This window comes from Mirounga angustirostris, unplaced genomic scaffold, assembly GCF_029215605.1.
Source record: "Mirounga angustirostris isolate CCGP_5_RB_7025 unplaced genomic scaffold, mMirAng1.0.hap1 SCAF_5, whole genome shotgun sequence".
NCBI classification, from domain to species: Eukaryota; Metazoa; Chordata; class Mammalia; order Carnivora; family Phocidae; genus Mirounga; species Mirounga angustirostris.
Window position 1 is genome coordinate 165,327,634 of NW_026991713.1, and position 20,776 is coordinate 165,348,409.

The following is a 20,776-nucleotide window of genomic DNA, read 5'->3' on the forward strand; positions in this document are numbered from 1 at the left end:
CAGTTACTGGGAGATTAGGGCAACAGCCTTTCAAGCTACAATGTTGTATTCACGCTTTAACAATGTGTCAATTCCTGAGCAGCCATGAATTTCTTTTCTTTCTTTCTTTAAAGATTTTATTTATTTGAGAGAGAGAATGAGAGACAGAGAACACAAGAGGGAAGAGAGTCAGAGGGAGAAGCAGACCCCCCACTGAGCAGGGAGCCCGATGCGGGACTCGATCCTGGGACTCCAGGATCATGACCTGAGCCGAAGGCAGTCGCTTAACCGACTGAGCCACCCAGGCGCCCACAGCCATGAATTTCTAGTGGACCGTAAGATGCAACAGAATTGCCCTGAGGTGGCCACAGCCTAAAGCAGAAACTCAGAAAATATGGCCTGCAGCCAAATCGGACCCACCACCTGCTTTTGTAAATAAGGTTTTATTAGAATACAGCCACTCCCATTCATTCTGTGGCTTTCACAGTACATGGCAGAGATGAATAGTTGCAACAGAGACCATATGGTCTGTAAAGCTTAAAATATTTTTTTTTTTTTTTGCAGAAAAGTTTGCTGACTTCTGGCCTAATGTATTACAGTGATTATTATTTTTTTCTTCTAAATTTTTATTTTGAGAAATGTCAAATCTACAGAAATATCACAAGGATACTATAATGAATATTTATATGCCCTTCTCCTTGATTCAACACTTAACATTTTGTCACATTCGCTTCCTTTCTCTCTCTTAGGTGCAGATAACTCCATCCTTCTATTTTGTATAGATCTAAATATATATATATTACATTAGTATGTATCTCCTAAGAATAAGGACAGTCTTTCTTTCTTTTTTTTTTTTTTAAAGATTTTATTTTTTATTTATTTATTTGACAGAGAGAGACACAGCGAGAGAGGAAACACAAGCAGGGGGAGTGGGAGAGGGAGAAGCAGGCTTCTCACTGAGCAGGGAGCCCGATGTGGGGCTCGATTCCAGGACCCTGGGATCATGACCTGAGCGAAGGCAGATGCTTAACGACTGAGCCACCCAGGCGCCCCAAGGACAGTCTTTCATGTAACCACAGGAATTTAACATTGATGCAATAAGCAGACCATATCCAAATTTTCCAACCCAGGGCCCCCACTCTTTTTATGTCTTTTACTTTTTATTGTGGTAACAACACAACATAAAATTTATGCGCTTCACATGTGCATGGTTCCTGTGCAGGATTAATCCTTGCTTTTAGTGGTCATGTGTCTTTAGTGGTCTTTAATCTAGAACAGTTGCCCAGCCTTATTTCTTTTTTTCCCTCAGCTTATTAAGATATAATTGACAAATAAAACTGTAAGATATTTATTTATTTTTTTTTAAAGATTTTATTTATTTATTTGAGAGAGAAAGAATGAGACCGAGAGAGAGCATGAGAGGGGGGAGGGTCAGAGGGAGAAGCAGACTCCCTGCCGAGCAGGGAGCCCGATGCGGGACCCGATCCAGGGACTCCAGGATCATGACCTGAGCTGAAGGCAGTCGCTTAACCAACTGAGCCACCCAGGCACCCAAAACTGTAAGATATTTAGAGTGTACATCATGATGACTTGATATACATCATGGAAGGATTGTTTCCTGTTTTCATGAGATGGATGCATTTGAAGAGCATGGACTAGATATTTTACAGAATGTCCCTCATCCTGGATTTGTTTGCTCATTTCCTGAGGATTAGATTAGGGTTTTAGCATTTTGGCAGGAATGCCAAAGAGGCAATGGATGTGTCCTTGTCCCATCAGGAGCCCAATGATTGTTAATGAAGCCAAACCGCCCGGATGGCGGTAGTCAAGTGGGTTTGACTTGCTCAAGACCCAAAGTGACAGGACTCAACCTGGCGATGGTCACAAATCTACAGTTTATTCATGGAAAGGGCACAAAGGTGGCGACAGCATTAGAATAAGGAAATGTATCACAACGAAAGGCCATCTTATTCCGAGGATCTGGAAAAGCCAGGTGCAAGGTCCTATTACCCCTCTCTCGGTTCAGGAACAACCTACATGTGCACAGAACACTCTGGAACAGGCACTCTGTTCATACAGAGAATTCGAGTGTGCACACAGATTCCAAATGTTTGCAGTAATTTGGGGGGGGGGTTGTTACTCATTTAGAGAGCTGATCCATCTAATAATACTACCAGCACAAACATTTTGTACTTGATAATTCTTTTCCTCCCTGCTCAATGACTATCTGTACTTTATGGCATACTTCTGTTGACTAACCCGTAATTAATCTATTTTTTATTATTTTGTCCCTTCCAAGAAAATCTACCTTTTCTCATGTACCATATCTTATTTCTCATAGGAGTATAGGTCAGAGGCCTTGTCTCTATTATTTCATGACCAAATGTGAAATGCCAAGGGAAAGACAGCCACATATTCTTCCTTGTGGTCACACAGACCTCACAACTGTTCACCGGTTGTGAGGACATAGACCATGCCCAGAAGGTCATTAGGTTGGATATTGTCAGCTCACTTATTTTTTTTTTAATGTGATGAAATATTTACAACTTAAATTGACCATTTTTATGTGTACAGTTCGGTGGTATTAAGTACATTCACAGTTCATGCAACAATCAAACAAAACTATCCATTTCCGGAAGTTGCTCATCATCCCAAATAGAAATTCTGTAGCATTAAACAACTCCCCATTCCCTCTTCCCTGCATCCCCGCTAACTTCTATTCTACTTTCTGTTTTAATGAATTTGCTTATTCTAGCTGCTTCATGAAAGTTAAATCACAATATTTGTTCCTTGTATCTGGCTTATTTCATTTATCATGTTTTCAAGGTTCATCCATGTTGTAGCATGTATCAGAATTCCATTCCTTTTAAAGATGATATTCCTTTGTATGTATATGCCAATTTGTTGGCCTATTCATCTGTTTCTGGACTTTTGGGTTGTTTCCACATTCTGACTACTGCAAACAATGGTATGATGAACGTCGATATGTAAGTATGTTTTAGTTCCTGCTTTTAATTCTTTGTGGTATGTATACCTAGGATTAGAATTGATGGGTCACATGGTGATTCTACGTTTAACTTTCTGAGGATCTGCCAAGCTGTTCTTCATAGTGCTCAGATCACTTGTTGGCTCTTCAAAGAAGAGGAATTTTTGGCAAACAGAGTTCTTTGCTCCAAGGACCATCTGAGTCAAAGCTAAGAGACCATATTTATTCTCTTCCTCTAAGTTTCTCACAAGGCATGGAAATTTGGTGAGATTTTCCCTTTTAACAAGCTATTCACTCCCTTTCCCCTCAGGGAGCAATCTCATCTTCCATATATCATTAATCTGAATCCAGTCCTTTCTGAAGGAAGGTCCTGTGGTTCCCCACTATGCATGTAGTCCTGCTGGTAGCAACAGGCGATGGGGAAGAGCCTCCGCTTCAGTTCATCTTGAGGGTCTGATTGGATCAGTGCAGGGAAGTGCAACTATCTCATCCACCAGGCTGCAAAACATCTCAGCAGTCAGCTCCACCGCGGCGGGGTGTGGGGAAGGGACAGTCAGTCCTGTCAATCTCTTTGAAATCCTGCAATTAGGTCCAAATCTATGGACATGATATCTTGTTGTGGAATATTTCCAGCCTCTGGAGCCCTTCACTGAAGTTCCAGTGCAGACACGACCAGGTCCAGTATTGAGGGAGGAAAGGGTACAGTAAGTAAGACCCCTGGGTAGGTCCTCTGCTCTGGCCCCTCCCTTCTGCCCTGACTCCACCACAAAAACATGGCAGGTAAGGGAGACACCACCACGGCATACATTTACAAATCACATATTCCAAACAAAACAAAACACAAATCACATATTCCAATTTTTTTAAAAATAGATTTTTTCTTTCTTTTTTTTTTTAAGATTTTTTTTTTTTTTAATTTGATAGAGAGAGACACAGCGAGAGAGGGAACACAAGCAGGGGGAGTGGGAGAGGGAGAAGCAGGCTTCCCGCCGAGCAGGGAGCCCGATGCGGGGCTCGATCCTAGAACCCTGGGATCATGACCTGAGCCAAAGGCAGATGCTTAATGACTGAGTCACCCAGGCGCCCCTAAAAATAAATTTTATTTATTTCAGTGAGAGAGCGAGCGAGCACGAGCAGGGGGAAGGGGAGGGGCAGAAGCAGAGTGGGAGGAGCAGAGGCAGAGAGGGAGGGCAGAGGGAGAAGGAGAAGCAGACTCCCCACAGCAGGGAGCCCAATGTGGGGACCGGTCCCAGGACCCTGAGATCGTGCCCTGAGCCAAAGGCAGACGCTTAACCAACTGAGCCACCCAGGCGCCCCAACATATTCCAACTGTTGACCAGATTTTAATTTTGGTCCCTTTCACAGCAGCATCCCCATGGCCCCCTGAGTTAATTCTGTTGCCCCTAAGGGCTTGTTAGCAGGCCTAGGCAATACTGCAAATGTGCTCCCGTACCCAGGAGACCTACAAGAGTTACCTCTCCACCCTTGGCCATTCCACCGCATGTTGGCCTTAAGAACCACCCTGGGAGTTGGGTCAAGAGACCCCAGCCTTTGTGTCAGTCTTCTTCCTCCATTATGGCCTTGATATTTTTTTTTTTTAATAAGGAATGTCCTTAAATTTAAAATTTGAATTTAAATTTAAAATTGAAATAATATCAATCTTAAAGAAAATTTGCAAGTATGGGAAAAAGGACTACCACCTTTATATTAAAAGTGGGTATTTTGGGGCGCCTTGGTGGCTCAGTCGGTAAGTGTCTGCCTTCAGCTCAGATCATGATCCCCGGGTCCTGGGATCAAGCCCCGCATTGGGCTCCCTGCTCAGCGGGTAGCCTGCTTCTCCCTCTCCCACTCCCCCTGCTTGTGTTCCCTCTCTCGCTGTATCTCTCTCTGTCAAATAAATAAATAAAACTTAAAAAAAAAGTGGGTATTTTGGAATCTAATGTTATAGGCTCACTGGAACCTTAGTCTTTCCCTAAGCCTTGGGATTTTCCATCCTAGGGACATTGAGGAGACTTAGTTGTGGGATCCCCAGATTTCCATAAAATTCCATCAAGGTTTTGGTGGCACTCTGTCAATTTCCTCCTTTTTCATGACTTTTAAAATTAACTGTCTAAAGATTTCTACATGATTAGAGCCTGAATTGTTGATCCCTTTCTTGGTTTGATCTTCTTTCTTTTGTAAAGTTTTAACCTTTTTTTTTTTTAAGATTTTATTTATTTATTTGAGAGAGAGAATGAGACAGAGAGCATGAGAGGGGGGAGGGTCGGAGGGAGAAGCAGACTCCCTGCTCAGCAGGGAGCCCGATGCGGGACTCGATCCCGGGGCTCCAGGATCATGACCTGAGCCGAAGGCAGTCGCTTAACCAACTGAGCCACCCAGGCGCCCAGGTTATAACCTTTTTGAAAACAGCTTTATTGAGATATATTTCATATACATAAATCACCCAATTAAAGGGTACAATTCAATGGTTTTTAGTGTATTCACAGAGTTGTGCAACCATCAGCACAGTCAATTTTCAAATATTTTTATTGGCCCCCCCAAAACCCTGTCCCCCTTTAGTTACCACCTCCCACCTTCGCCAACCACTAATGCACTTTCTGTCTCTATGGATTTGCCTATTCTGGACATTTCATACCAATGGAATCATATAATATATGGCCTTTTGTGACTGACTTCCTTCATTTATCATAATGCTTTCAAGTTTTATCCATGTTGGAGCAAGTATCGGTAGCTCATTCCCCTTCATGGGTGAATAATGTTCCATTGTATGGATGTCCCACATTTTGCTTGCCCATTCCTCAGTTGATGAACATGTGGGCTGTTTCCACTTTTTTTTTTTTTGGCTATTATAATGATGTTGATAAATGTCAGTGAGGAACTGCTAGGCTGTTTTCCAAAGTGGCTGTGCTACTGATTTTTTAAAAAATTTTGAAATCCTCTGTGTGGTAGTTGGGGTAAAGGATTTTGCCTCTTTTACACCCTCCTGTGGTCTCAATAGCAAAGTCATATATGGTGCCAGCACTGGTGGGACTCCTTGGACCACAGCGTCGGTCGTAGCCTGGGTGAGGGACATCCCATTGGGAAGCTTGATTCTGTTGTTATGCGGGGAGCTCAGTACTGCCTACACCTGCAGTGTTTTTGAGGCTTCAGCAGGTGTTGACAAGGGAGGGGCACTGATATTGCCCTTCTCTTAATCCATTCTAGAAGTCTAGGGGCTTCCCCTTGAACCATCCCCACAAAGGTATTAGCCGATATTTGGTGGGCCCAAATATTCCCCTTTAGTCAGAAGTGTTCAAAGCCCTCGTCCTAAAATTCTCAGGAGTCCTTTTAACAAAGGTTTATTAGAATGATGTCTGTAATGATCTAGAAGAAAATGCTTCAGCTCCTTCACTGAATAATCCCTTATTTCTAATTTTTTTTTTTTTAAGATTTTATTTATTTGCGAGAGAGAGAATGAGAGACAGAGAGCATGAGAGGGAGGAGGGTCAGAGGGAGAAGCAGACTCCCTGCCGAGCAGGGAGCCTGATGCGGGACTCGATCCAGGGACTCCAGGATCATGACCTGAGCCCAAGGCAGTCGCTTAACCAACTGAGCCACCCAGGTGCCCTAATCCCTTATTTCTATGGTTTCTTGCCCGCGTCATCTTACCTCACTTGAATTACCTTCTTTGGGGCGCCTGGGTGGCTCAGTCGGTTAAGCGACTGCCTTCGGCTCAGGTCATGATCCTGGAGTCCCGGGATCGAGTCCCGCATCGGGCTCCCTGCTCGGCGGGGAGTCTGCTTCTCCCTCTGACCCTCCCCCCTCTCATGTGCTCTCTCTCTCAAATAAATAAATAAAATCTTTAAAAAAAAAAATAAAAAAAAATAAAAAAAAAAAAAAAAAAAAAAAGAATTACCTTCTTTGTTGTCATACATCTCACAGAATTAGCTGATTCATCAGATATTACAGTGTCAGCTCCAAGGGGCAGAGCTCACCCCAAGGAGATTCCAAACTTACTTTCATTTTGCTGATGCTCAAAGCAGCAACCACAGAACTGAATTTTTAGCTGACCTGACAGCAGTTTGCAGTTCCCTTCTGGTCCATTTTTCTGGCTCCTGAGGTTCAGATTCTTTCATTTCCAGATTTCACTGAAATGTTTTACTGCTAGTGTCTAATTTCAAAGCCTGAGCTACTTCAAACCAACAGTAACTTGTTCATGTTGATCCTCTTTATCAGAATCACCCTTTTTCTTTCTAGTAATGCCCTAGCCATATTTTGAGTTAAGAGTGAGTTAGGGTTTGTTGTTGTTGTTGTTGTTTTCAGTAAATCCTATATCTGACACCAGCTTCTGAGATGGTTTAACAGGCTTTAGTTGCTAAAGAAGATTCCCAGGATGCTAAGTGACAAATACTAACAAGTCTAGTTTATTACAGGAAAAAAAATACAATATAGAAGTAATATCTTTTTTATTCTTTTTCCTCAGTCTACAAATTTAATAACATTCATTTTAAATATAGCAGTAATCTTTAAGTAACAGATAATGCGTCACAGCCAAAGGCTGTCTCATAGCAAGAGGCCTGCTGGAAATGCCAAGCACAGAGGTCCGTTACCCTACTTCTGTCTGAGCCAAGACAGAACTCACTTTCACTCCTGGGGCAGGAACCAGCGACATGTGCACAGAACACTTTAGAGCCCAAAAGAGAGTCTCTGCTAGTTTCTTTTTTTTAATATTTTGCTAGTCACACAGGCATATTCCTGCTATGTAACTAGCCCCAACTGCAGAACCCTTTGGCTTTTATCAACGAATAATGCTGAGAAGCTGACATAAACTATTCTGAAGCTCCTTGAACCCATGGGTTACAAAACAATACTGTTAAATCAGTGTGCATCATACCTTGACCAGGGATCAGTACCCTGCAGGAACTTTGACAAACAGCTCAGGTCCTACCACAGTTAGCTCTCACAGCACCTAACTTCTCTCTGGATAGTGCAGTGCTTTACAGTTTACAGAGCGGAGGATTTTTACCAACTTGACTAAGCTGGTATTATCATCCCCATTTCAGAAATGAAGAGCATGAGGTTCAGAGTGCTTGTGACTTGCTCAAAGTACCTTTGAAGTACCCTGTGGAGCTCCTTCCCCATTCTAGTCTCTTAACACGGAACATGAGGTTTGCGCATCTTTTTCTCATGTTTTTTTTTTTTTTTTTAAGATTTTTATTTATTTATTCATGAGAGACAGAGAGAGAGAGGCAGAGGGAGAAGCAGGCGCCCCGCGGAGCAGGGAGCCTGATGTGGGACTCGATCCCAGGACTCTGGGATCATGACCTGAGCCGAAGGCAGACGCTTAACCATCTGAGCCACCCAGGCGCCCTTTTTTTTTTTTTTTTGAGTGCTACCAGTTATGCATGCATCTCTAAACAATATGCTGATTAGATTATGTTTGGGGGGTTTTACATAATGGAATTATGCTGCAATGTATCATTTTGTAGCTTGCTCCCCCAGCATATTGTAGCCTTAGGGTGAACCTGGCTGTTGTCAGCTCTTTTCAACAATTTTCATTGTTGAAATTGATTATGTATGAGTATACTGAAGTCTTTTTTTACATTTGACCGTATGGGCATTTGGTTTTTTTCCCCTCAGTTCTTAGTGACTACAAACAGTGGTGCTATAAACATTCTTTTTTTTTTTTTTTTTAAGATTTTATTTATTTGCGAGAGAGAGAATGAGAGACAGAGACCGTGAGAGGGGGGAGGGTCAGAGGGAGAAGCAGACTCCCCGCCGAGCAGGGAGCCTGATGCGGGACTCGATCCCGGGACTCCAGGATCATGACCTGAGCCGAAGGCAGTCGCTTAACCGACTGAGCCACCCAGGCGCCCATAAACATTCTTTATTATGTCGTGTGCAGATGTGCCATTGTTTCTCCAGGGTAACAGATTCTCCCGAAAGGAGGTACATCTTCCAGTTTACTGGATAATGCCAAATTACTTTACAAAGTCACCGCATTAAATTATACTTTCATGGGCAGTGATTAATCCCCGAGCGCAGACACACAGCATACACACCTATGTATGCACACACCCTATACTTAGAACCATCACACACCATACCAAACACGCGCACGGATCCACCGACGCGCACAACACGCGGCCTTCTCAGAACGCACAGCGACACACAGGTCCGCACACGCGCACCCCGCACGCACGCTTTCCACAACGCCACTCTTACGACGCTACGTTCACACAGACACCGGCAAGCACGGCACGCACGCCACGTCTGGACGCACACAGCCCTCGTACTCACACGCAAGCCCCTCCTCACGGGACCCAACCAGGGGGCGTGGTCTCTGCCGCCCGCGACTAAGGAATCTTGTCCCGGCCGCGCCGCCGTCGGGCGCCAGGTGTCGGAGGTCACGGCAGCGTTGGCGGTGGCGTTTTTTCTACCCGGAAACCACGGCTGCCGGACCCGGAGACGAGTCTGTGTCGCCACGGCGTGAGCCGGACTGGCCTTTGGTCCTCGCCTGGGCCCCGCGGAGCCCGACGCCGGCCCCGGCGCGGCGGGGAGATGGTGCCGAGCGGCCCCGGGCCCGCCGCGCGCCGCCGCGAGTGAGCTCTGAGCGGCCGCGGGCGTCTGCCGACCAGCTGGCCCGGCTGGGCCCGGGGCGCGCCGCTGCCCACCGGGGCGGGGTGAGCCGGGGCCGGCGGGCTGGGGTCGGGGCTGAGCGCGGGGCCGGGAGGGGGACGCGCTGGTTGGGAGCGGTCCTGCTGGCCGGGTATCTTCGCCGCCTCTCGGGGCTGCAGCCCCCGCCCCAGTTGCCGGTGGGGGTCGCTTCGCATTAGCCCAGGTCTGGCCTGCTCCGCCGGCCTGGGCCTGGTCACCCGCCACCGGGGTTGGTCCACCTGCATACCCGGAGCACGGGTGCCCTGCCGCCCCCGACATGGCAGGACTTCCCACGTATGGACCTGAGGTTGGATAATTTGGATTTGGCACGGGGAACATTTTGGTAGTTTGCCATTTTTTGACTTTGGGTCGTGTTTGCCTTACTTCTCCATTTGCGAAGTATACACATTTCAGAAAGAAGATAGGAGGGAGAGATTCGCGTATGTGCAAAAACTTTGAATAGTGGCATTTTATGTTTCAAGCTTGGTAAATACGGAGAGATGGGGCGGATTATTATCTTCACTCATATTTTCGTAAATTAAGGAGTGGCTTCGGGGTAATTTAGAGGCACATAGTTTTGTTTCTCTTGATAAGCACCGTTAGGAATAAAACCAAGCCTGTTGTGCTGTTTTGAATTGTGTGAACAGCGTAACCGGGGGACAGCTGGTGAGGGGGCCTTCGTTGAAGAATCCGTTGCCTGTAGTTTAGTTGTCAACTAGCGGATTACAGCCCTCGGTGATGAATGGGGAGCTTCTTTGCAGCCTGCTTTAACGCAGGAAAGATTGCGGCTCCTCCTGAACTGCTTTCCTGCCTCCAAGGTGAGCCGCTGTGGGAGGTAGTGGGAGGAAAAATTCCAGTGCTGGAATTTGATTAATTTGATGACGAATGTTTAATAAATTGTTTTGTCCCTGAAGCTCTCTGGTCAGCTTGGGGTCTGAGCATTTGTGTGCTGTCTGTATATGAAATTGCTTGAAGGGTAAGAACACTTTCCAGCTTCCCCATTTAAGAAAAGGAAATTGACCTGTTGTGCAGCTGAGATGTACTTCATGACTCCAAGCATGTTTTTTTCCTAGGATAAGGAGGCATTGTGTTGACTTCCTAGTAAAGGTGTGGGAAGAATTTCTGTGGCCTAATTGAGGTGGACTGGAAGCGGGGCTGCCACCCACGTCTGGGTACTGAGATCCCCAAATGCTGATTGAGCTCACCTCTATCTGGGCTGTAGCTGCAGCTGCTGCAGGGAAGAGAGGCAAGACCTTGGTGCAAATTGTTTCTGCCCTCAGGGAACATACTTAGAGAAAGCAATAGGCTCTAAAAAGTGGCAGGACGCGGGGTGCCTGGGTGGCTCAGTCGGTTGGGCGTCTGCCTTCCGCTCGGGTCATGATCCCGGGGTTCTGGGGTCGAGTCCCACATCGGGCTCCCTGCTTGGCCGGGAGCCTGCTTCTCCCCCTGCCCCTCCCCCTACTCGTGCTTTCTCTCTCTCTCTCTCAAATAAATAAATAAAATCTTTAAAAAAAAAAGTGGCAGGACGCAATTGCCCTATGGAGATAACAACTATCAGGGGTTTTGTTACCGTTAAGCTTCATAAAGGAAGGTGGCTGGACAGTGGGAGCCTAGAATCATTGGCAGGGGAAGTCGGTTAAGGGTTAAATGCTTTTCTTATTCTTTTTTTTTTTTTTTTAAAGATTTTATTTATTTATTTGACAGAGAGAGACACAGCAAGAGAGGGAACACAAGCAGGGGGACTGGGGGAGGGAGAAGCAGGCTTCCCGCCGAGCAGGGAGCCCGATGCGGGGCTCGATCCCAGGACCCTGGGATCATGACCTGAGCCAAGGCAGACGCTTAACGACTGAGCCACCCAGGCGCCCCATGCTTTTCTTATTCTTATTCTTATTGTTTTTTTTTTTTAGGATTTATTTATTTGGGAGGGAGGGAGAGAGAGTGAGGAGAGGGGGAGAGGGAGAGAATCCTCACGCATACTCCCGGCTGAGCATGGAGCTCAACTCAGGGCTCCATCCCAGGACCCTGAGATCATGACCCGAGCTTAAATCAAGAGTCAGATGCTTGGGGCGCCTGGGTGGCTCAGTTGTTAAGCGTCTGCTTTCGGCTCAGGTCATGATCCCAGAGTCCTGGGATCGAGCCCCGCATCGGACTCCCTGCTTGGTGGAAAGCCTGCTTCTCCCTCTGCCTGCCACTCCCCCTGCTTGTGTTCCCTCTCTCGCTGTGTGTCTCACTGTCAAATAAATAAATCTTAAAAAAAAAAAAAGAAAGTCGGCCGCTTAACTGACTGAGCCACCCAAGTGCTCCGGTTAAATGCTTTTCTAAGGTAAGACAAAAAAAAAAACAACACAGACTACCCAGTCTGGCTTCTGGTAGATTTCTGGGTTCTAAAGAATTGTTTTCATTTGGTGGGTTTCTTTTGTTCTGTTATGCAGCCAGTGACACAAAGCAGTGCTTAACTTATTTTAAGGACAATGAAAAAGATGCTGATTGTGATTTATGTCTGGTATTAACAATCAGGAAATTAAATTTGGTGTCTGCAAGTTGTTTCCGTGCCTGTGTTTAGTTTGCAAGAACACAGCTCTAGTATGGTCTCTGCCACTCTGGCAACAGCCAAGTGATGGATGGCAAGCTCTTTAGCCAGTTCCTGAGTGTGTTTACTGACATCTAGTTCACTTCACAGACATGTGGTTTATTCCTCTTACCCAGTATTGTCAGGAACCTTTGAAGCCATTCAAGTAGGATGCCATGTAATTGCTTCGCAACATTATGACTAGTCTCAGGACCTCACTGGCTTATCCTTGTCTTTAAACATGCTCAGGACTGCACCCTCTTAACTTTTTAATGCTTCTTTTAGATTCTTCTTCCATCTCTACCCACTGCTCTGTCTCCTCGTTATAGATAAGCATCTGAAAAAGAGTGGTGTTTTGTTTTTTTTTTTAAAGATTTTATTTATTTATTCATGAGAGACAGAGAGAGAGAGGCAGAGCGAGAAGCAGGCTCCCAAGGAGCAGGGAGCCCGATGCGGGACTGGATCCCAGGACCCTGAGATCACGACCTGAGCTGAAGGCAGACGCCCAACCATCTGAGCCACCCAGGCGCCCTGAAAAAGAGTGGTTTTAACGGGGGCCACAGCATGACATTAGTCCAGGGATGGACAATCTGCATGATGTTTTTTGTCAATAACATGCTGCAGAATTCTGTTGTCATGTAAGAGGGTTTTTTAAAAAGTAACTTACTATGACATTCCAATTAAAATGAAAAAAAAAAAAAAGGATATGTGGAACTTAAGAAACAAAACAGATGATCATAGGGAAAAAAGAGAGGCAAACCAAGCAACAGACTCTTAATTATGGTGAACAAACTGATGGTTACCAGAGGGGAGGTGGGTGAGAGGATGGGTGGAATAGGTGATGGGGATTAAGGAGGGCACTGTTTGTGATGAGCACCGGGGGATGTAAGTGTTGAATCACTAAATTGTACACCTGAAACTAATATTATATGTTAACTAACTGGAATTTAAATAAAAAACTTAAAAAAATAAAATGAGCACAGTATCATAGTGATAAAAAAACGAAATGGAGGAAAGAGAGTTTTTAACAAATTGATTTTCCATGTTGGATTTATTTTGATAAATATGGAGATCTTTAAATTACCTTTCCCTGGTACAAATTGAATAAATTTGACAAGAGGTCTGTAGTTTGTGTATAATTACAGACCTAAGTGTAGTCCTGGGGACTATATAGCAACCTTTGGCGATGAGAGTCTGCAAAGTAGGGTCATTTGCCAGTTGGACTTTTATGCTGTTTGGTTAAAAGTGCTGTTTTCACAACATCTTCCAGTCATTATACTGAATTTGGATGTTATAATTTCATATTGCATGTTTAGTGTTGATTTAATCTTGTCATCACTCATGATTTATTTTTTTAATATCTGTTAATTAAACTCCCAAGTCATTAAACTTTAATATGGGGATACTTTTAATTTGGTTTTTAAGATGGTCAGCAGTTTAAAAAAATTAAAGAAAAAAGATAAATTATTTTCCACTTTGGAACTATGGTGAATTAATTTTTTTAAAAAGGGAGAGGGGCATGTTGGAGTTTACCATGATTTTTATATTATGACTTTGAAAATGGAGCCAACCACTCATTAATTATAAGTGAGTGGAAGTACAGCCTGAGTCCGAATTTTGAAAATAAGTCTGGTTACAAACATGTAATTATGTCAGCTCATGTTGTTCCTTTCCTTTTTGTCTTTGAGTACTGGTGTTGCCTAAAATGCACGCTTAGTAACTAAAACTTATGCTTTCTATTGTAATTTGTCTTGATCATTTAAACTTGTGAGTTAATGTGAAAGTTTTTTCTACACTATGAATTATATTAGCTTGAGAAACAAGAAGCCATTGACAGAAGATTCTACTCATCTTTGCTTTATACTCTAATTGATGAGAGTTTTGAGATACGAATTGCCTTGCTTATAGAGATGGAAAATAAGTTAACCATTTTAAACTTCAGAAAAATCGATCTTGTGCTTTGATTGAAGTCCATGACTAAAAACACTTTATGTATCCGTGGCATAGGAAAATTTTGTTTGTTTCTTTTCAACTTGGCATTGGACTTGACACCTACTTATCAGCCTGGTATTGTGATTGATGACACAGCTTTTGAGGTCAGATGAATTAAGTCAGAGTCGATCTCTGCCACTTACTACCTTGCACAAATTACTTAACCTCTTTTGACTTAGTTTCCTCTTCTGTAAAATCAGGATAGTAGTATCCACCTAGCATTGTTGTGAGCATTAAAAAGTACCATGTAGGTAAAGCACTTGGCATGGTGCCTGGCACAGGGCATGTTTTAAGTAGTCGCTGTTAAAAATGATACTCTCTCCTTAGCACTTTGTAGTCTGGTTGTTTCTTCCTTCCTCACATCACCATAGTGAAAGGGCTTTCGCTTGTATCACTGCTGATGTCTTAACCACAGAGTTGTATGGATACTCTTCGGTTTTTATCTCATTTGTTGGGGGTTGACTAGGGTTGACTCTATCCAAATCCATAACATTTACTGGGAGGCAGTAATGTGCCTAATGGTTAATGCGCTGGCTCTGGAGGCTGACTGGATTTGAATCCTGGTTCATTTACTACTGTATGGCCTTGGCTAAGGTAGCTAACTTACTCAGGCCTTAATTCCCTCATCTGTAAATACAGATGTGGTGAGGATCATGTACAATATGTGCAAAACTCCTAGAACAGTGTGCCTCTCACGTAAACAGTGGGCGGTCGTGTCGGATGTTCTTGTTCAGCGTCTGCTCTGTGTGAGGCCGGGCCTGCCGTAGGGGCTGTGGAAGCATCGGAAGCGGGGCAACACGGGCAGGATACATTCAGCTTTCAGTTTGGCCGAAGGAGGCAGAGCAACGGCGGCTTGTGAGCGACATTTACAAGGCGCGAGCTGCTAGACTAGTGACTGTAAGCGGGGGAGAGACCCCGGAACGGCTGACAGTGGTCACTGGGTGGATGGCTGCGTCTGTCATTATGAGGAGGAGCTGATTTGTAGAAGTTTTGGCCTGGTTGGCTCAAGGTAACCTGTGGGCCAGCTAAGTAGAGAGCTCCCGTAGGTGGATGTTTGGATCTGGGGTGGGAGATAGGTGTGGAAAATTGATGGGAAGCTGTGAATGGTGTGTCCGCCGTGAGGAGGACAGGGTGGCCAGATCTGAGCAGAAGGAACTCCCTGGCCGTGTAAGACGTTGTGCCCCAGTGTGTCACATTCTGCAGGGAGGTGCGTGCGGACTGCAATTCCGACTTTGGCTTTAGCATCTGAGACCTCATTGGACGCCTGGAAGTGTTCCTTTGTCTTCATCACTACTTACTTGCCTCTCTGAGGGTCTGTTCTGTCTACACTCGCTGCTTCTTGGTAGGGGAGGAAGGGTGGTAGCTGGGTGCTTGAGATCGCCCAGGGTTTCTGTGATGCCAGCAAGTGCCCTCCTCTCTGCTAAGTGTTGGATGATCTGGTATCACATCCATGAATGCTCTTTATTAGGCTCAGGATATTGGAGGAATGCTACTTTAATTTTTACATTCAAAGCGGGCCCCTCTCCCACATCCAGGTGAGTTCCTGCTGTTCTCTTAGCACAGGAGCAAGGTATTTCCTGGGGTAGGCATACAGAACAGGCTCTCCAAGCCTCCCCTCTCATCTTCCCTGTGGCATCCCCCCCCCCCGCCCCCGCCAACTCCTAGTCTCTTCCAAACTTTGAAAAGGACGCGACTTTATAGAAGAGGTTTAAGGAATTTCCCATTTAGCTTTAGGCCAAAAATCTGGTTTAAGATGAACGGTGGTTTTGTTGTTCACGTAGAGTGAACTTTTTGGTCGGGTCACAGGTTGTCGTTTAGCAGAACTTAAGTTCTAGTTTTAGATTATAGTTTTAAACTTGAGCACATAGCTCTGTGGTATACTTGGGAGAGAGGGAGACCCTGTGAAAGGGCTCGTTATCTGGCATAATCAATGTTAATTTCCTTTCTTTCTAATAAAATGCTAAATCAAGATACAAAATTACATATTTCAGTGGCACTGGTCCCTTGGGCAGCCACCTTCTTTGAGTAGCTCCTTTCTCTTGTCAATTTCCTCACTTCTGACCCTGTCACAGGTCCCCTTCATTTGAAGCATGTCTCCTCATCCTTGTTCTTCTCTCCTTCCCATTTGATTTCCCTCTGCCAGAGTGTGGTTTTAAAGGTCACCAGTGATCTTGCCAGGTGGAGGATTATGCAAGCCCAGTTTCAACTAGGTACTTTTTATTTATTTATTTATTTATTTTTTTAAGATTTTATTTATTTGACAGAGAGAGAGACACAGTGAGAGAGGGAACACAGCAGGAGGAGAGGGAGAGGGAGAAGCAGGCTTCCCGCCGAGCAGGGAGCCCGATGTGGGGCTCGATCCCAGGACCCTGGGACCATGACCTGAGCTGAAGGCAGACGCTTAACGACTGAGCCACCCAGGCGCCCCATCAACTAGGTACTTTTTAAAGCACAGAGAGACTCAGATCCTTTCTTTTCTTACTCCTTATACTTATTCACCTCTCAATACCTGTTCCTTCTTGAAGCTCTTCTCTCCTGCCTTTCAAGACACCTTACCATCCTGGGTACCTCTTTGGCTCATGGTCACCTCCTCCCCTCTGTGCCCTCCACTGGCCTCTCAATCTCTGCCCCAATGGAGGAGCCCACACTTGTCTGGAGAACCTCTATGCACCACCTGCCCCAGGAGCCCACAGTACTGGGTTGTCTGGAGGAACCTCACCTAAATATTCTTTCTTCATTTATTTTTGGTTTCTTACAGATCCCTCTGAGCACAAATCACTGCAAGTTAAGCTTTGCCTTTCTTTAGCACTGGGATGTATTGGAGGACCATCCTGTTTTCTATTTATTTTTTTTCTAGTTTAGTCTTAAACAGTTCTGTTATTTATCTTATTTATCACCTTCATCATTTTTTAAAGAATTTAGTTTAGAGAAAGAGAAAGCATGAGCGGGAGGGGTAGCGGGAAAGGGAGAGAGACGCTCAAGCAGACTCCACACCTAATACGGAGCCTGACACGGGGCTCAATCCCACGACCCTGAGATCATGACCTGAGCTGAGACCAAGAGTTGGACTCTCAACCGACTGCGCCATCTAGGCACCCCTACCTTTATTCATGAAGAAAGTGAACAGAATTAAGATTCAGTGAAGTTTCGGGGCACCTGGGTGGCTCAGTCGTTAAGCATCCACCTTCGGCTCAGATCATGATCCCAGGGTCCTGGGATGGAGCCCCACATCGGGCTCCCTGCTCAGCGGGAAGCCTGCTTCTCCCTCTCCCGCTCCCCCTGCTTGTGTTCCCTCTTGCTGTGTCTCTCTCTGTCAAATCTTAAAAAAAAATCTTAAAAAAAAAAAGATTTAATGAAGTTCTATTTTGGTCACGAGAGCAGCAGGATCTATTGAGGATTATTTATATTTATAAATTTTATTATTAGAAATTATTACAAAGGAAATACATATTCATGATGGAAAAATTTTTAAAAGATTTATTTATTTATGTAAGAGAGAGAGTGCATGCATGCGTGAGCGTGGGCGGGAAGAGGAGAGGGAGAGAGAATATCCAGCAGATTCCCCGCTGAGCGGGGAGCCCGACATGGGGCTCGATTTCATGATCCAGAGATCACGACCTGAGCTGAAACCAAGAGTCGGTCACTTAACCGACTGAGCCACCCAGGTGCCCCTCATTTGGAAATATTTTAAAAAGAAGAAGATATATGTAATCTCAGCAGCTAGAGAGAACCATTTTGAGGATTTGTTATTTGTCTTTTTTTTCCCATATGGGTGCTTATGTGCACATATACTCTCATACTTAAAAAAACCTGAATAGCCTTGTTCTGTGTATATTATTATAGATCCTGTGTGTCTAATGACTATAGTGTTTCTGCTGGGGATATATCATCCCATAACCATTTCCCTACTATTGTTGGATATCTGGTTTTTCATTTTTTACCATTTTAAACACTCCTAAGATAACTATGTTAGTTAAATCTTTGTTTTCAGCAATGAGTATTTTCTCAGGTGAAGTTTGTAGAGATAAGAGTGTGCTGGGTTTTAATGCTGTTGATGTGTGTGGCCAGGTTGGTCTCTAGCAAGTTTAACAGCCCTTTTCCTCCCCTTTTAAAGTGACTGGTGTTTCTCCTAACTTGCGGGATGCTTGAGGTAACTCAGCGATAATCTCAGCCTTTTGCCTACTTAAATTGCCACCTGATGTTTAGTGTGGTCATTGAACTCGTTTCAGAGCTGTAGGTACTTTGTCAAAAGACCTTAATCACATGCTTGTGAAAATTGCGTTTTGCCTGTGTTCTGAGTGCCTTAGATCCCTAGACTTTGCCGGGAGGCAGCGTCACAACCCTGGTGGTTTCTCGCTTTATCTTTGTGCAAGTCGCTCATTGAAGTTGGGATGAATTTAGGGGAGGGGGTCAGAGAGTGTGCTTTCTCTCTCATCTACTTTTCGTATCCCTGTACAGAGCTTAACTTATTCTTTAATTAGAGGTGACATTTACTGTGGTGAAGGTTACAGAAATGTTGTCATTTTTTGCAGAGGAAATAAATTTGTTTAGCTTTTGTTAACTTTGTATTTGAAAACACTTGTAGGAAAGGAACTTTAAGTTTGTGAAGTATTTGGGGCGCCTGGGTGGCTCAGTCGTTAAGCGTCTGCCTTCGGCTCAGGTCATGATACCAGGGTCCTGGGATCGAGTCCCACATCGGGCTCCCTGCTTGGTGGGAAGCCTGCTTCTCCCTCTCCCACTCCCCCTGCTTGTGTTCGTGCTCTCGCTATCTCTCTCTCTGTCAAATAAATAAATAAAATCTTTAAAAAAAAAAAAAGTTTGTGAAGTATTTGGAGAAGCAGGCTTCCCGCAGAAGAGGGAGCCTGATGTGGGGCTCGATCCCAGGACCCTGGGATCATGACCTGAGCCGAAGGCAGATGCTTAACGACTGAGCCACCCAGGCGCCCCGTATTTGGACTTTTAATTGTTTTATTAAAAAATAAAAAAAGCTTCAGGCGCCTGAGTGGTTCAGTCAGATAACTGTCTGACTCTTGATTTCAGCTCAGATCATGATCTCAGGGTTGTGAGATCGAGCCCTGCATGTAGGGCTCCATGCTGGGCATGGAACCTGCTTGGGATTCTCTCCCTTTCTGCTCCTTTCCCGCTCTCGCTCTTGGGCTCTCTCTCTAAAGAAAACAAAATAAAAAAGAAAAAAGCTTTCACTTTTAAGTGAATACAGTTGGCCTCCTCTGGAACTTTGTCTAATTAAATTAGCTATGTTGATGTTGTTTGCTAATTTGTAGGTATTTATGTTGATACTTATATAAGTGTTTACATTCTGGTGTGACATGGTTTTAATAGACAGTTTTCTCTAGAAGTGAACTTACTAGATTTTTCTATTTTTCCAGATGTTTCATAATTGTAGTTCCAGATGTTTATTTTTATATATGATTCAGATTTTGTTCTTTCTTAATAAACTCTTTATAAACACATAGAAGAGGCTTATAACTTTAAACTTATAGAACTCTAATTTACTGTTGATGTTTTTGTTTCTGAATCTTACGACTCTTAACCTAAGTAGTGTCATTTCTAGATTTTTATTTTTTTAAACTACTCAAGTTTAGGGCACCTGGGTGGCTCAGTCATTAAGTGTCTGCCTTCGGCTCAGGTCATGGTCCCAGGGTCCTGGGGTCGAGTCCCACATCGGGCTCCCTGCTCCGCAGAGAGCCTGCTTCTCCCTCTCCCGCTCCCCCTGCTTGTGTTCCCTCTCTCACTGTGTCTCTCTCTGTCAAATAAATAAATAAAATCTTAAAAAATAAAATACTCAAGTTTATAAAAGCAATTTTAGGGTCATAGCAAAAATGAGAGGAAGGTACAGAGATTTCCTGTAAAACACTCTGTCCCCACACGTGCCCAGCCTCCCCCATTGTCAGCATCCCCCACCAGAGTGATACATGTATTATAATTGGCGAACCTAGGTTGACACATCGCTAGTATTTAGAGTCCATAGTTTACATTAGCGCTCATTTTTGGTGGTGTATATTCTAGGGGTTTGGACAAATTTATGATGACATGTATCTACCATGATAGTATCATACAGAGTGTTTTCATTGCCCTACAGATCCTCTGTGCTTCACCTATTTATCACTCCTTCCCTCCCCCCTGCAACCTCTGATCTTTTTACTGGCTCCATTGTTTTACCTTTTCTAGAAGGTCATATAGTTGGAATCATATAGTATGTGGCCTTTCAGATTGGTTCTTTCATGTAGTAATCTGCATTTAAATTCCCCCCTTGCCTTTCATGGCTGGATAGCTCATTTCTTTTTAGTGCCAAATAATACATTCCATTGTCTGGATATACCACAGTTTATCCATTCACCTACTGAGAGGTATCTGGGTTGCTTCCAAATTGTGGCAGTTATGAATAATGCTTCTATAAAAATCCATGTGCAGATTTTTGTGTGGACATAAGTTTATTTCTGTTTGTTTTTAAGGGGCGGGAGAGGGAGAGAGAGAGAATCCAAAGTAGGCTCTATGCCCAGCATGGAGCCTGAAGCAGGGCTCAGTCTCACAACCCTGAGATCATGACCTTAGCCGAAATCAAGAGTCGGGCCCTTAACTGACTGAACCACCTT

General features: G+C 44.4%; 1 protein-coding gene across 1 annotated transcript in view; it reads left to right on the plus strand.

The window, feature by feature from the left end:
- The first annotated feature begins 9,370 nt into the window (after window positions 1–9,370).
- TMEM248 (transmembrane protein 248) overlaps window positions 9,371–20,776 on the plus strand; it is a 34,274-nt gene continuing 22,868 nt past the window's right edge. Inside the window, exon 1 of the mRNA XM_064593072.1 lies at window positions 9,371–9,627. The gene's annotated coding sequence lies outside the window, so the exon portion shown is untranslated. The remainder of the gene's footprint in view (window positions 9,628–20,776) is intronic.